Source organism: Crinia signifera, unplaced genomic scaffold (assembly GCF_055691185.1).
Source record: "Crinia signifera unplaced genomic scaffold, ASM5569118v1 HAP2_SCAFFOLD_76, whole genome shotgun sequence".
NCBI lineage: Eukaryota > Metazoa > Chordata > Amphibia > Anura > Myobatrachidae > Crinia > Crinia signifera.
This window is the reverse complement of record NW_028142664.1, coordinates 869040-887764: the sequence shown is the minus strand read 5'-3', so window position 1 is coordinate 887764 and position 18725 is coordinate 869040. Positions and strand designations below refer to the sequence as shown.

General features: G+C 45.1%; 1 pseudogene; it reads left to right on the top strand.

Moving 5' to 3' along the window:
- The first annotated feature begins 461 nt into the window (after positions 1-461).
- On the top strand, positions 462-17366 carry LOC146056240 (5-cytosine rRNA methyltransferase NSUN4-like; annotated as a pseudogene).
- The last annotated feature ends 1359 nt before the right edge of the window (positions 17367-18725 follow it).

Here is an 18725-nt window from a genome sequence, read left to right as displayed (position 1 = left end):
CCTCTATCTTCTTCGGAGCAACCCCGGGGGAATCCTCCGGCTGGGTGTGCTCCCAGGTAATTTACCCCCTCAGCACCTTCTTCCTCGAGGTTCTAGTCTTCACCCTCTCGGCTCCTCCACGGGCAGGCACTATGTAGGACACCTCGGCAGCACACATCATTCTGTTCTCTGGTTTGGGCCGGGGCTCCTGTGGTTGGCAGCTAGTGGGGGCAGCGCGGTTCCCTTCCCTCTGGCAAGCAGCAGTAGGGGACTTGGAGGAGCCTGGCTCTCCTGGCGCCATTCCTGGTCACACAGCTGCGCAGCCCCCGCTCCTTACAGGTCAGCAGCTCACAGCACTGCACAGGCCCTTGTCCTCTCCAGGGATCACCCTTCCCGGTGCCGGCTCTCTCTGCTGTGGGTTATGCATCGCTGCAGGACCGCCTCTGCCCCCCCTGCCCTACTCTCTCTTTAGTCCCCCTCAGGCATACCTTGCAGCCAATGACTCCTCTATTTCCCGCTGCAACAGCCTGCACAGGGTCCCACAGGCCTACATCCCACAAGAGTTGCGTACAGAGGACAGAGTGCGTGTCACCTCGTGTGATGGGACAGACTGGCCAGAGGAGGGCATGTATGACCGGGTAAGTGGCTGTCTGTCCGTAGAACACAATAGAGCTCAGCACAAAAACCTACTTTTTATGACTGTCTATTTATCAGGACGGTGAAGTCAGACCATGCCTAGTGCTTTGCAGCTAATCACTGGGTGCGCAGGTATACTACCACGCACTCCACCGTAGAACACAATAAGCAACGAAGATAAAAGATAAGGATATTAAAATCCACAACCCTTCTAAACCTCCTGTGGAAGTCTAGTTGCACACACGCCATTTTAGGATAGTATGGCCGCCATTTTGGTTCGCAGAGTTGCGCAAATAAAGTTTCCATACCCGAGTATGTGTGACAAAGTGGACCAGAAGAGTAGCCATACTATCACACATAAATTCATAATAACATACTGACACTAAATAAAATATAGTTAAAGGTTTAGAACGCCACACATAGCTTAGTTAGCCCTGCATACATCTGACTGTATCATGTTTAGTACCGTTCCGTTCCGTTCATTGTGCGAAGTATTCCGGTCATTGCGAATATTTCGCAATATACACGGCTCGATAGTTATGGACATAATCCATATTCCAGGGACAGTTTCTGTTGAAAGTATGTAACAAAGGAATCTAGATGAAACCGGTTCTTATCACTGCTGACGCCGAAACCAGCAAACAAAGGACTCTTAAAGTTCACTCCCCTGGACCTAGCCAAACCAGGTGTATCATCTTACCCCCCAATCACAGCTGACCTGACATACGACCTCCGACCAATGAGAACGGCCTTTGACCTCCCCTTTCTGACCCTATAAGATAGGCGACCCAGAGCAGCCACGGTCTCTTCGGCACATCTACCTTTCCCTGACTTTCTACCGGACTATAGTTCAGCCCTGAACGATAGTGAGCTCTGACCGGACTTTCCTTCGCATATTTGATGAGACGGTAACGGTTGCATTAACGGTATTTATTCTTATTGTATTGTTGGCTGATTGTGTCTTGTATCTGTATTCTTTCCCCTTAGCAGAGCCTGTTTAGTATTCATTGTTAGCATATTGTAGCACTTGTTAAACCTGTATTTTCTATTCCTGTAACCCCCTTTTGTCCATTAGGGACTTAAATACAACCTTTTTACGGAGTTCTTATCTCCTTATTTCTATACAGTGGTCGTGTCTGTTTTATTCGCATAATAGCGATAAGGTACATTACGGACACTGTCCTTTAAGGTATATTCGCAGATTAGAGACAAATTACTGCGAAGGAATCTCTTATTAAGGTATTGGTTCTTGGTGTACAATATACAATAAAAGGTACGCTACGCTGCGCTACGTTTTGTTCGCACATAGTTAGGTATAAAGGGTACGCAGGTTGCGGACTTATTACGTAACCTGCGCTTTTCACTTATTGTCTCTCTGGTCATATTTAATCGCAATTAACAATTGGGGGCATCGTCCGTCCGCTCCACATTCCAGAACTCAGTACCAGGCGTGCGACCCGACCTATACCAGCAAAAGGGTGGAAGTATTATCCATTGCTGGATAGGCCAGGTCCGCGGCGGTGCGGGGTTTGGGAAGTGCTAGCGTTGAACCCGGAGCACAATAAGTGAAAGCCACGTGTTTAAAGCATATATTAAGTATTTAGTAAACTGTACTTCTGCCTGCCACAAGTAGTTTAACGGGGTATAGTGTCTTGAGTTGCTTGTTCATTACAGTATATGGACCACGTGCGATAAGGTTCGCACACGTGGAGTCTGTGTTTATTATAGTACATAGAGGATCCCCTCTGTGCAAAACTATAACTGTTTATTGTTAGTTACTGCAAAAACAGGGACTCCGCCACGTGGCGACAAGTCCTGGGCCTTTTGCAGTAACGTAAAGCGTCTATTGTGTATTACGCAAGGTGCGCGCGCACGTGCCCACATCGGGAAAGTTTCGCATCTTTGTACGTGATTTACGGATTAAGTGCGGGATTTATTTCGCATCTTGATACGTAACTTTCGGACGGAGTTAAGGGATTTATTCCACATTTAGGCGCAATTACTGCGTATAGCGAAACCCGAGCGCAACCTTGCAAATACACTATAGAACACGTGGGTGGCCGATTCATCGGCGGCCTGTGAACAACGCACGTACACACGTGGCTGTTCATTGGTACTGCACATGCAGCACACATAGGAACTCAAAGGTGAACAGTATTAAACCACTAGCCTTATTTTAAACAGTATAGTAATATACTGTGGATAAGGCGGTGATTTAATAAAGAGAAAATAAGTTTTTTTTCTTTTTGTTCATTTTCTCATAAGCAAGCAACTCAAGCATTATTTTAATAGATTCCTATAGCGTATTATAAGGGATTTATACCTGCATAAGTATCTAGTGAAAAGCTACCGGCCTGGGAAGATTTTCTGTACAGAAATATTTCAAAAATAAGCATAAGACCAAGGTGTAACTAGCGCCCAGTGTGAAAAATAACTGAGGCGAACGGGTGTGTGATGGCACGACTCAAGCGCAGTGTAGTCCAGTGTAGGACAGTCCAGTTAGGACAGGGTGTACGTGCCGACGTACACATAGGAACTGCCCCTTCAGTGGAACTGATTCCGCTAGGAGGGTACAAGAAGATACATCGGAACGCACTTGTTTCCGATTAGCTACTTTAGAAATCCAGTTTCTGGGGGCACAGGAAAACAAGTTTGTTGTGCCCTGGAGAAATTAGGCCGCGCCTTGCAAGTTGACTAGAAGTTCGCTGCTAGTTGAAAGACTTGGTGATTGAGTACATTACCTCGCATTGTCGGCTTCACGCTTGATTGCGGAATAGTGCCACTGTGTGGAGAAGTGAGTGGTTGGGGAGCTCTCAACTTAAATAACCCACCGGTATCTATTAGGCGTGAACGTTTATTCCTGTAATTATGGGTAATAACGGGTCACGCTGTGATAACGTGCATGTTAGGGAGGAAGCAAGCCGGCCAAAAGGATCGGCTGCTTTTATTATGTGCTGTAAGCACGGTGAACTCGCAGTTGTTTACCAAAATAAATGGAGAAAAATGACACAAGGCAGCAAGTTAGAATTTCCCAGTGTTGGTAGCTTCGATCCAGAAATCTTATCGGCAGTAAAAGATGAAATATGCCTACTCTCCAGTCGTAAGGAGAGAGTGAAGCATATAGATATTCTTAAATTGTGGCAGAAGGAAGGACAGGAACAATGGGGAACCAGAGGTCTGGCAATACTTGACGCAATCAGCCACAATAAAAATGCAACCGCTGCCACAATAGAATCAGCTCCCCCACCCCCATATGTGCCGAAGGGGTTAATGACTCATAAGAAAGACATGAGTAATAATGTATCCATTGCTAACTTGTACCCTGTTTTTACCCCCTATAAGCAAGATACAGATCCACAAGGGAGATTCCTGACATCAGCCATCCTTTGCGAAGCTAGCAGAAAGGAGAGAGAGGCTGAGACAGCCCAAGCTGCTGCTGCCATTCTGGTCGAGGAGATGGCTGATGCCAGGAACACGATTGGAGACACAGGTAAGTACACACAACACAGCACAGAGATAGTTGCTCCTGGGATGTTGTCCAATGGTGCAGGGGGGATACAGATCCACCCTCTGCACACAGTGGAACCTCCTTGTGGACGGGGAGACGGGGATGAGGTAATGCCTGTAAAGGATAGTAACATGCAAAATACATGGACACGATTGGAACGTCATTCAATCATCAAAAATTTCCCTGATCCCAGCAAAGATCTGGCAAAGTGTCAGAAATTTGTAAGGGAGCGAGGAAATTCAGATGAGCCCACCAATAAGGATTGGCGATACATGTTGAGAGCTTGCCTCCCTTCACACATAGATGTCCAGAAGTTCATTCGAGACAGTGGTGTGGAGGGCGATAAGATTTTAACTGAACAGGGCAACCAGGAAAATATACGCCTAATAAATATACAATTGGGTGTATATTTCCCAGCGACAGTTGAAAATACCCTAGGGTTCACCATCACACAGAAAGATGGTGAGTCCACCAGTGGATATTACAACCGTGCTTTACAGGCGTTGCCAAAACACTCTGGTATCCCCAGCCCCAGGGACAACATACATCTTAAGGGAGGGATTGTCTCTGTGCTGATACAAGGTCGTAGGGAAAATCTGAGAACCAACATAGAAACCATTCACCCCAACTGCAGACAGATGTCAACACACACTTTAAAGAAATCTGCTGTTGATCTGGACAAACGATTTATGACAGAAAGACAAAACCAAATAGTATGTTTCAAATGTGGAAACAATGGACACATAGCCAGACATTGCAGGGTAAGTAACCATAGAAAACATAACACATATGTAAGTAACTGAGAGACACAATGGGAGAAGACAGGTAGGTCTCAACACATAGCCATAGCCCCACCTAGTAGCCAACGCCGCCCTAAGCATGACACATATATGCAAACAGGGAGTAGGACACACATACACCCCACATCCAGGTAACATAAGACAATATCTGAGGGAGGAGCCTCAGATATGGGTAAGTGGAATAGTTTAAATATAAAGTTTTTTTTTGTACCAAACCCGTTAACAACATTCCCTCCTGGTCTAGGTTGTGTCAAGCAATTAGTAGCAGCAATTGGGGTAACAGGAAAAATACAGCATTACCCACTGACGAAACCAGCAGATGTTACAAGCGGGCCTCTGCATACCAAACACTCTTTTCTGTTGGCTGCAGCGGCCCGACTAACCTCCTGTGTAGAGATTTACTATGTAAAATGGGATGTGTCATCTATTGCACCCCTGATGGGGTATTTCTGGACACTCCTAGAAATCTTACACAAGAAGTGCAAGATATGCTGGACAGTCCTCAGGGGCTAATGTTGTATTCCACTGTTATAGAGTCAAATCCATCTAAGGTAGCTAAAAACTACAGCACAAATACCGAGTTCCCTTTGAACTAAAGATGGGAAGGACACAGGATCAATGGCAACCATAGCTTCAATAGAAACCCTGTTAAAAACAGAAAGTATAGCGCCCCAAAGTACAGCTTCACCATTCGAAATCTGAGGTTGAGCTGGAAAAATACCCAGTGAAATAACAAGGTTCCCAAAAGAGAACTTTTAGCTAAATACCCCTAGACACAGCCCATAGTCACAACCACACTGGGAAACAGAAAGAAAGGGAGGGCTTACAAATCAGAACAGGAGTTGAAAAGGGTAAGAACCAAATAGTTGAGAGCCAATTCCCCCATAGTGCTAAATCCTGGTGTCATCAAAATAAAAGAAAAAAAAAAGAAAAAATTTCGGTTGAAAATAAATGTACACATTACTGTCATTAATATTTTCTACCCTTTTTGAGTTTTTCTCTCTCTCTTTTTCCAATTTTTTCTCCTTCCCCTACTTTTCTGTTCCAGAAACCTCAGAGAGCCACCAAGCCCCTCCCCCGGGTCTTGCAAGATCGCACACTGTCCTTACGGCCCACAAATGGGTAAATACCAATACAATGGGTTAATGATCTATTGTTATGTCCTTTCCTCATCCACAGCACCAGCAGTTGGCGATAGACAACTTCTGGTGTATCCTCCTGAGGCAGGACATAAGGTATCTCAGGACGGATTGCGGTTGCGCCTGAACAAGAGGGGGAGGGGGAGGGAAATCTGGGACACATTAGTAACCATAAACCCACAAATCATAAAAAAAAATAGTTTGAAAGATCTGTCGCACTCCCAGCAGAGAAATACCCATTGTGAATATGCGGTACCCCATAAAGCGAGTAGTCAATATATCTTTTGCCATAGGTAATAAAAATGACACAAGGGACCATGTGATTTAGAATATTAGACCTGCTGAGGGGGCGACAGATATAGTGACGTAAGAAACCTGGTGATGCCAGCCTGACCAATGTCGTACTGCAGTGTGCAATTAAACCCTATTACTTGAGCACTTCATATTTGTCTACACAGTGTAGTTGCCATAGCACTACTGGTAAACAAAACTGAGAATGTGGTGTTGGGGTGTGTTTTAACTGTTTATGCTCCTCATATAGTCTGGACACTCCTAAAATTCTGCCTAAACATGTGAAAAATATTCATCAGCCAAGTTCACTAAATGGGAACTTGCATTGATGTTACCAGTAAAATGGGTAATATTGTAAACCCAGCAACACTCTTACCAGGTGTGCCCGCCAAGGCACAAAGGGTGGATTGGTGCTGAGGTTGCTGGAATGGTGGAATTTAGTGGGAGCCGAGACGAATATGATTGCATGACATGTTTGAGTCAGACCTTTTGCAGCATGCCCCCAAAGGGTGGTAACAACCCATTGGAAGAGGTAATTCATTTTTTTTTCTTCTCTCCCTCGTTCTTTCCACAACACCGAGAGGGAAAATTGTACACTGGCTATACCGTAATAGATGGAAAAGGCATAGTAGAGGCTGAACCCATTGGACGTCTCACTCAGCAACAGCAGTCTCATTAGTAGTACTGCGAGCTGAGAGAAAAAACAGCCAATATTCATGCCGACTCCAAGTATGTTTGTTGGGGTAATACAGAAGATCTTAGGCCCTATGGCGCCTCAGATGTTTTGTTTCAGTAGCTGGCACTCCAGTGGCGCAAGCGTTGTAAGTTCAAAAGATTCCTGACAGTCACACAGCTGCCGGACAGAGTGGCTGTTGTCAAGTGTAAAGCCCACACCTTCGATGAGGATTCAGTGTCACTTGATAATGAACATACTGGCAAGGCAGCTGGGTGAGTCATGCGCTCTGCGGATAATGTTTGTGTTCCCCCTGTAAATGTCAGTATATTCACATAGAAATACAAGATTTGTGTCCCCTGCAGGAGAAGCAGTCTGGAAGCCGAAGGGATGTGGACAGGAATAGAAAGATGGACAAGGAAAACCAGTGACTCTGAGAACATGCCAAACTGTCAGGACAGAGATAGCCCATGGCCTGACTTGTCTTGACAGGGAAGGTATGTGGAAAATTAGTCCAAAATTTCTGGTGTGCCCACAGACAGGTAAGACGACAGGATCATGCCTTACTTGTCTGGGGGAAAGAAACTGCAACGGCTGTTCCCACAGAGCCATCTCCACATCCCTCCTCCAGCAGGATCCTCTGCAGGTAATACAAAATTGGCTTTGTACAGTCCACTCTAGAAGCATTCTAGTTATTTATTTATTTTTTTTTTTTTATATATATATATATATATATATATATATATGTGTTGACGTTTGTGTGTATAGATATGGCAGCCCAGAAGCACCCTCGAGTATGCAAGTATATATATATATATATATATATATATATATGAAAGGTTTAAGTCATGTGTGAACCTTTAGGGACTGATGGTACACCCCATAATCTCTTTTTGTAGTAGTAGAATCACTCTCAGAACTCCACCTCATTTGTCCCCATCGAAACATTGCTTGGCGGGCAGCCACAGGTTATGGTAATCCCACAAGGAGATCCTAGACCACAAATGCAAGTGATGTATCCACACCTGGAAAACTGCAGCAAAAGGACTTTGTTGACACCTGTTGTGAACTGTCATAACCATGAACCAGGAGATGTTGTTGTTTCCCCTGCTTTGCCATATACAGGTTGCTTGATAGACCTTTGGAAAGAACCACCCCAAATCTTGTTGACCAGCACTACCTCAATAACAAAGTCGCAGAGAGAGATTCGGGTACGTTCGTCCTACTGCCAAAGGAACAGAAAGCCAGAAGGTCCTTACACTCGAGGGCGAAAGAAAGAAATCGCTCAGAGGCACCATTTCGGGATGACTGGAGAGCAGCTAAGGTCAAGCAACCTGTACAAGCTACAAAAGGGACTGTGACACACCCCACTGGTAACAGGTTGGAAGGATCACTAACAAAATGTTTTCCTTTCTCAGTTTTCTCTATTGTGGTGGGTCCTATTCTTGTCTCCCCCCCACTATACGTCCTTGTCTTCAAAATCAAGGATACCGCCACCGCACTGCTGCCAGGCATTGGACGGACGATACAGAGTTCTGAGAGTGTGTTACCCGTCCCAGTTTAGGTCAAGGTAGAATCTATAAACTTGACACATTACCCAGGACCGGATGTTTGATAGTGATAATACCATCATATTTAAAAGCATACCAAAAAGAGAGACAACAAAGAGTTCAAGGGTCTGTTGTCACAAACAATACCTACCAAAGGATGCCATATATGAAGAAAAAAAAAAAACGTGTATATGTTGTAACCACCCCTGTTTTTATTTTTATCTCAAAATTGTACATTATCCTTAGTGACCCTGAGTAGATTGTTCGATAAATGCGGCCCATCGTTTATCCGTGATCCTGGATCGGCCAAGAGCAGATGGTTTACTCCCCTTATATGTTTAGTTCATGGATCCCAATTTCTTTGTTAGGATTATGAATTTCTGTATTGTCGTGTAAAATGTTTTGTATTGTAACAGTTTTATATTTACTGTTAAAGGGTGGACTGTGGAAGTCTAGTTGCACACACGCCATTTTAGGATAGTATGGCCGCCATTTTGGTTCGCAGAGTTGCGCAAATAAAGTTTCCATACCCGAGTATGTGTGACAAAGTGGACCAGAAGAGTAGCCATACTATCACACATAAATTCATAATAACATACTGACACTAAATAAAATATAGTTAAAGGTTTAGAACGCCACACATAGCTTAGTTAGCCCTGCATACATCTGACTGTATCATGTTTAGTACCGTTCCGTTCCGTTCATTGTGCGAAGTATTCCGGTCATTGCGAATATTTCGCAATATACACGGCTCGATAGTTATGGACATAATCCATATTCCAGGGACAGTTTCTGTTGAAAGTATGTAACAAAGGAATCTAGATGAAACCGGTTCTTATCACTGCTGACGCCGAAACCAGCAAACAAAGGACTCTTAAAGTTCACTCCCCTGGACCTAGCCAAACCAGGTGTATCATCTTACCCCCCAATCACAGCTGACCTGACATACGACCTCCGACCAATGAGAACGGCCTTTGACCTCCCCTTTCTGACCCTATAAGATAGGCGACCCAGAGCAGCCACGGTCTCTTCGGCACATCTACCTTTCCCTGACTTTCTACCGGACTATAGTTCAGCCCTGAACGATAGTGAGCTCTGACCGGACTTTCCTTCGCATATTTGATGAGACGGTAACGGTTGCATTAACGGTATTTATTCTTATTGTATTGTTGGCTGATTGTGTCTTGTATCTGTATTCTTTCCCCTTAGCAGAGCCTGTTTAGTATTCATTGTTAGCATATTGTAGCACTTGTTAAACCTGTATTTTCTATTCCTGTAACCCCCTTTTGTCCATTAGGGACTTAAATACAACCTTTTTACGGAGTTCTTATCTCCTTATTTCTATACAGTGGTCGTGTCTGTTTTATTCGCATAATAGCGATAAGGTACATTACGGACACTGTCCTTTAAGGTATATTCGCAGATTAGAGACAAATTACTGCGAAGGAATCTCTTATTAAGGTATTGGTTCTTGGTGTACAATATACAATAAAAGGTACGCTACGCTGCGCTACGTTTTGTTCGCACGTAGTTAGGTATAAAGGGTACGCAGGTTGCGGACTTATTACGTAACCTGCGCTTTTCACTTATTGTCTCTCTGGTCATATTTAATCGCAATTAACACTCCTTTAAATGAGGCTGCCTGTGGAAGTGACCAATCAGTGATCAGTGTTGGTCAGGGTAACAAAATCAGGATTAGCTGATTGTATAAATTCACTGGAAATAATCAGGCGCTTTGACAATGAGCTGATCCTTCAATGTAAGCAGCTGCCTAGGTGTGAGGGCAGTCACTCCCCACTCATAGAAAAGAAGAAAAGGTACTCGCACAAGGCGGGTTTAGGCTGCGCTTATGTCAATGAATAAACCCAATGGATTTGAAAAAGGTACAAATTTTACTGTTTAAAAATGCATACAAGGTACAATATTACATATGAAGCAATAAAACAATTATTTATAATAACTTAATAAAAATGGAATAGGTGGGGAATAAAAGTAAATAGGAATTAATGAAATGAAATAAAAAGTTATCCCGCCTCAATGGAAATGTGAAATAGAATTTTTTGTGATCACTTATTTTTTGGAGGCCAGGTAAGTGCACTTTACCAACAGAAGATTCTGGACCCTTTCGGAAGGTAGTTTGAAGCTGGAAAGTCCTCACGATGTGTGCGGCTGCATGAATTGCCGCTGGAGGAGCAATGGATCGCTGGATGGATTCAGTCCTCTATTGTGGGGTGTGAGAACAGATGATGGATGTCTCGAACACCGGAGGTTATAACTGAAGCGATATAGCCAAATAAAGTTCCAGCAATTGGATCAGGTGTGGCTTCCGTGCCCAGGAATGGAGCCTCACTGGTATAGATGGTGTTACCAGGGGTTTCTTAGAGCACGGTGTCCGCCTTAAATGATGTCCAAATGGAAAAGAGGTGGAATGATGTCCACAATAGGATGAAGCGTCACAGCAATGTCCAGAGGCAGGGGGGAGGAATCAACTAACGCGTTTCACTGCGTCCTGCAGCTTTATCAAAGGTGTGGGGGACTGTGTACCTGGTTCAGGTATATATACCTTTCTTAATGAGAAGATTGGTGCACCTTGTGTTCTCTCCTCCTCGCTGTGAACTATATATGTTTCAGACAGTTGCTAGGAAAAAAAACCTTCCACTGCTCAGAAACCTTGCTTGGTGGTTCACTTAAGATGTAGCCCACGTTACTAACCATCTTGTACCCGGTAATTAGGTGCGATGTGAAAGGGGTATTATAAACATGAACCTTCTCTTTGCTGCTTATTATTTATTTCCTCCACTCTTACTGCACCCGACAATGCGCCTTATGTGCAGTGTAACTTATAACGTCTACCCCTTCCCACCAAAGTCCCGGGTCAGATCTGGAACTTACCTTGTTCACACGGTGGGCTGACCCGAGATAAGATGCCATCTCCAAGTCACAGGAAACTAGTGATCTCCCCTAAATGCCAGGCTGGAGACCTACAGTGGGGAAAGGGGCTGTCTGCAGACACAAGTTGTCACTGGGGATAGAGCTTGATTAAGGGCCTGATTCAGAGTTGTTCCCAAATGCAAAATCTTTCTCAATTGGGAAGAACCCTGCTGCAATGCAGGTGGGGCAGATGTAACATGCAAAGAGAGATACATTTGGGTGGGGTGTGTTCAAACTGAATTCTAATGTGCAGTGTAAATATAAAGCATCCAATATTTACCCTGTACAGAAACAAATAACTCGCCCAAATCTCTCTCTGCACATGTTACATCTGCCCCACCTACAGCGCAGCATGGTGTTACCCTTTTGAGAAAGATTTTGCTTTTGTGATCAACTCTGAATCCGGCCCTAAGAATCCAGGGAGCTATGCAAATGAGGGTGCGGCTTATGCAAATTAGCCGCAACCCCATTTTCGGCCGCGAATATTCAGCGTCTATTCAATCAGCTTGTGGGGGCTCCCAACTGCCACCCCCCACAGTGGGACAATGCCGGCCACGGGTGGGACAGCGGGACAGGACCAGAAAATCAGACTGTCCCGCTGAAATCGTGACACTTGGGAGGTATGTACTAGAGTGGACGTCACCTACTGTATATCTCCCTAGTGTTTCCTCCTGTGTGTTGTTCAGCCCCTGCATGTCTTAGCTAAGCCAACAAGCCACTGTTGGTTGCAGGCCCATAGATCCCCTCCCCCACCACTGTGCCCAGTGTTGTTTTAGAATATAATTCTTCATCTTGGATCTGCAGGTTCCGGTAGATGCTCCATGTACCACAGACCGGCATTCCCTTCTAGAGGAGGAGAACAACATCTTCCATCGTATGAGGACAAAGCAGCCTCATAGGTGCCACTGCTGCAGACTATGCTCCTGGTGTAAGTCACTGATACCCAGGTCTCTGTATTATGCCAGGAATTTTAGAACTACAGTATTCAATGATTTTCTTTGGAACGGATCTAAGTAATAATATAATTACAGGTTGAGTATCCCTTATCCAAATATCCGTTATCCAAATAACTAATCTCCAGAATGTAATTTTTTTGTGTGTGTGGGGCTAAAAACCTACTGGGGACATCTGTACCAGCACTACTGAGGACATGATATGTAACTGGCACTACTGGGGACATGATATGTAACTGGCACTACTGGGAACATGATATGTAACTGGCACTACTGAGGACATGATATGTAACTGGCACTACTGGGGACATGATATGTAACTGGCACTACTGGGGACATGATATGTAACTGGCACTACTGGGGACATGATATGTAACTGGCACTACTGGGGACATGATAATGTAACTGGCACTACTGGGGACATCTGTACCATCACTACTGAGGACATGATATGTAACTGGCACTACTGGGGACATGATATGTAACTGGCACTACTGGGGACATGATATGTAACTGGCACTACTGGGGACATGATATGTAACTGGTACTACTGGGGACATGATATGTAACTGGCACTACTGAGGACATGATATGTAACTGGCACTTCTGGGGACATGATCTGTAACTGGCACTACTGGGGACATGATCTGTAACTGGCACTACTGGGGACATGATATGTAACTGGCACTACTGGGAACATGATATGTAACTGTCACTACTGAGGACATGATATGTAACTGGCACTACTGGGGACATGATATGTAACTGGCACTACTGGGGACATGATATGTAACTGGCACTACTGGGGACATCTGTACCATCACTACTGAGGACATGATATGTAACTGGCACTACTGGGGACATGATACGTAACTGGCACTACTGGGGACATGATATGTAACTGGCACTACTGAGGACATGATATGTAACTGGCACTACTGGGAACATGATATGTAATTGGCACTACTGAGGACATGATATGTAACTGGCACTACTGGGGACATGATATGTAACTGGAACTACTGGGGACATGATATGTAACTGGCACTACTGGGGACATGATATGTAACTGGCACTACTGGGGACATGATAATGTAACTGGCACTACTGGGGACATCTGTACCATCACTACTGAGGACATGATATGTAACTGGCACTACTGGGGACATGATATGTAACTGGCACTACTGGGGACATGATATGTAACTGGCGCTACTGGGGACATGATATGTAACTGGCGCTACTGGGAACATGATATGTAACTGGGCCTACTGGGGACATGATATGTAACTGGCACTACTAGGGATATGATATGTAACTGGCACTACTGGGGACATGATATGTAACTGGCACTACTGGGGACATCATATGTAACTGGCACTACTGGGAACATGATATGTAACTGGCACTACTGAGGACATGATATGTAACTGGCACTACTGGGGACATGATCTGTAACTGGCACTACTGGGGACATGATATGTAACTGGCACTACTGGGAACATGATATGTAACTGGCACTACTGAGGACATGATATGTAACTGGCACTACTGGGGACATGATATGTAACTGGCACTACTGGGGACATGATATGTAACTGGCACTACTGGGGACATCTGTACCATCACTACTGAGGACATGATATGTAACTGGCACTACTGGGGACATGATACGTAACTGGCACTACTGGGGACATGATATGTAACTGGCACTACTGAGGACATGATATGTAACTGGCACTACTGGGAACATGATATGTAACTGGCACTACTGAGGACATGATATGTAACTGGCACTACTGGGGACATGATATGTAACTGGCACTACTGGGGACATGATATGTAACTGGCACTACTGGGGACATGATAATGTAACTGGCACTACTGGGGACATCTGTACCATCACTACTGAGGACATGATATGTAACTGGCACTACTGGGGACATGATATGTAACTGGCACTACTGGGGACGTGATATGTAACTGGCACTACTGGGGACATGATATGTAACTGGTACTACTGGGGACATGATATGTAACTGGCACTACTGGGGACATGATATGTAACTGGCACTACTGGGGACATGATACGTAACTGGCACTACTGGGGACATGATATGTAACTGGCACTACTGGGGACATGATATGTAACTGGCACTACTGGGGACATGATATGTAACTGGCACTACTGGGGACATGATATGTAACTGGCACTACTGGGGACATGATATGTAACTGGCACTACTGGGGACATGATATGTAACTGGCACTACTGGGGACATGATATGTAACTGGCACTACTGAGGACATGATATGTAACTGGCACTACTGAGGACATGATATGTAACTGGCACTACTGGGGACATGATATGTAACTGGCACTACTGGGGACATGATATGTAACTGGCACTACTGGGGACATGATATGTAACTGGCACTACTGGGGACATGATCCGTAACTGGCACTACTGGGGACATGATAATATAACTGTCTCTACTGGGGACATCTGTACCATCACTACTGAGCACATTATACGTAACTGCCACTACTGGGGACATGATACGTAACTGCCACTACTGGGGACATGATACGTAACTGGCACTACTGGGGACATGATATTTAACTGGCACTACTGTGGACATGATATGTAACTGGCACTACTAGGGACATCTGTAGCAGCACTACTGGAGACATCTGTAACTGGCACTACTGGGGACATGATATGTAACTGGCACTACTGGGGACATGATATGTAACTGGCACTACTGAGGACATGATATGTAACTGGCACTACTGGGGACATGATATGTAACTGGCGCTACTGGGGACATATGTAACTGGCACTACTAGGGATATGATATGTAACTGGCACGACTGGGACATAATATGTAACTGGCGCTACTGGGGACATGATATGTAACTGGCGCTACTGGGGACATCTGTAACTGGCACTACTAGGGATATGATATGTAACTGGCGCTACTGGGGACATCTGTAACTGGCACTACTAGGGATATGATATGTAACTGGCGCTACTGGGACATGATCTGTAACTGGCACTACTAGGGATATGATCTGTAACTGGCGCTACTGGGGACATGATATGTAACTGGCGCTACTGGGGACATTATATGTAACTGGCGCTACTAGGGACATGATCTGTAACTGGCACTACTAGGGACATGATATGTAACTGGCGCTACTGGGGACATGATATGTAACTGGCACTACTGGGGACATGATATGTAACTGGCGCTACTGGGGACATGATATGTAACTGGCGCTACTGGGGACATGATATGTAACTGGCGCTCTTGGGGACATGATATGTAACTGGGCCTACTGGTGACATGAAATGTAACTGGCACTACTGGGAACATGATCTGTAACTGGCGCTACTGGGACATGATATGTAACTGGCACTACCGGGGACATGATATGTAACTGGCACTACTGGGAACATGATAATGTAACTGTCTCTACTGGGGACATCTGTACCATCACTACTGAGGACATGATATGTAACTGGCACTACTGGGGACATGATATGTAACTGGCGCTACTGGGGACGTGATATGTAACTGGCACTACTGGGGACATGATATGTAACTGGTGCTACTGGGGACATGATATGTAACTGGCACTAATTATGTGCAAGTCAGTACCTGAGATAGTACACAGACTTTGTTTCATGTTTATAACCTTGTTTCATGCACAGATATATTATTTGTGTGTATCACACGTGTTTGATGTGCATATACAACATAAATGCAAGATATCTCATTCAAATGAATTTTTTTTCCAAAATATGGAATAATGCGTTCTGGTCCTGAGAATTTTGGATAAGGGATAGATCACCCCCCCCCCCCTCCCCAAGGGATTGTGGGGTAGATGTATGCAGCAGTGATATGGGAGTAGAAGTGAAACAGAGGAGAAATGGCTCATGGCAACCAATCGGCTGCTCTGTATAATTTTATATTATGCAAATTATAGATGTTACTTCGGTGCTGATTGGTTGCAGTGGGCCAATTCTCCTCTGGCTCACTTCTCCTCCCTTATCACTGCTTCATTCAGCTACCCCCTTGTTACTAGTTTGATGCCTTGAGGCAGTTTGATTGTGCTGGCCCGGGGTCCTGCAGTCTGGACTTGAACCTTCTGAATGTTAGTGATCCTGCATCATTTTTGCTAAAATTATGCTAAGAACTTCAATTTTACTGCATATTAAATGGCAGAGGTTTTTTTTGTAGTGTGGCACTACAAGTATCAGCTACTCTGAAGTGATTATGGAAAACTTTCATTTCTTCTATCTTGCCACAACTTTTTGAATGTTTGTATCAGGTGGTTCTCTAAAAAGATACTTACAAATCATCGGGACGGCTGGAATTCAGACAAAAAGTTCTTGATCGCCTATAGTGAGCAATTCTGTGTGAAACCAGCCTCTGTAGGGTGCAAAATCGGGAGTCGTTGCTGGCGTTTAAGCTTTGTGGGAACGGCACCTCGCACCCTAGAATCGACCCCCTATACTGTGTGTGTGTTTCCTTGCTATTCTTGTTATGTTATTCTAGAGGTAGAATGTTGCCACCATTCCGATTGTCTTGTACGGAGAATGATTCTCTCTTATTTCCCCACAGATCTGGCCTTCGGGCTGCGGCACCAGGAGGAGAGGTGGTGTACGCCACTTGCTCTCTTTCCCAACTCCAGAACGAGTGCGTAGTGGAGAGAGCCCTCGAGCTGGTGGCCTCGGAGTATGGAGTCCATGCCGAGATCCAGAGCCTCCGATCCTTCCGGGATGTGTTCAGAAATACTTTTAATTTCCACACAAATTGCCGCATAGGGGAGTTGGTCGTCCCGCATCTCACTGCAAACTTTGGGCCTATTTACCTCTGTAAGCTGCTCCGCATGTGATAACGACATGCATGGAACACGGTAGAAGAGAGACTCGAGGGAATCCTAGAACTGCATCCTTTTCAGGTGTAAATGGTTCACCACTGTTGCTGTCAGGGATATACTGGGGGTAAACTTAAGCCCTGGCATTCCTTCTGTCTGTGTATGCACACAAACAGGGGGTGTGGTCACATGCCACGCCCCAATATGCGCATACCAGTCTGGCGGAACTGCCGGGAAAAGGCCTCAAGATGTCTGAACGGTGCATCAGGCCATTGGTCCTTATGACATTTCTCAGATTGCTAGTCCTGCCTTGGTGTCAGCTGATGAGGAGGGGTCCGGTGTGTGCATCCTGGGCATAAGATGCCCATAAGATGCCATACTATGCTGACCACCAGAGCACGAGATAAGGAAATGTATAAACTACATTCTTATATTCACTATTGTGTGATATTGCCTTTGGCGTTTCCCCTGGTAAGTGAATCCATAATAAATCTGGCAGGAACCTATTTTCTACAACAAAACGAAAATGCCCATAAAAATAAATTATAGATTTGATTGTAAATATCATAAACGTTAATTAATTTTTTGTGGAGCCATTTTTTTTTTTGCACCTTTTTAAAAACACCGACCTACATACAAACAATTTTTATAAGAAATAAACAATAGAAAGGTTGGATGAATTGACATTATGGGCCCGATTCAGTCCTGTTCGTATTGTTGCAGCCTAGCCGCCCGGGGTCCGCTCAGGCATAGACGTTAGCAGGGGAGCGGTTTTATGGGTACGTTCCCCTGCTGTTGTCCGCCCGTTCCCGCCTCTCCTGGAGCCAACGGGCCGGCGAGTGTGAAACTTGCCTAGGCTATTTGCTCCCTGGGTTTGCGGATGAGCATATTCACACATGTGCAAACCCCGAACATCGGGGACGAATTTGTACCTTAACGAATGGGTCTGAATCGGCTCCTACAGATAGAGCCATCCTCATCTAGCCCTTTAGTAGGATTAAGGCCCTTATTCTGATCGGTGCGGCCGGAGCTGATTATGCGGCCAGGACCGTGCGTGCGAAACCCCGCCTTCCATACGGATCGCCAACTCCGTCCGTATGCGGTAAGAAGCTGGCCGAACGGACCGCACGTGTATTTTACACGGAATACGCCTCCTCCATCTAAGGGAACCTCCCCCATCATTCGATGGTCGCAGACCATCGAATGCAGGACCGAGTGCTCCACCAGCTCCCGCAACCTCAGACCACACGGACATTTTTCCGTGCAAAAGCAGGGATCTGGGCGGGCAGCTGACATCCGGCGATGTCATATGTCCGCCCCCTACACGTGCGTCACGGAAGCATTACCATACGTACGCCCAGCGTTTTCATGGGAACT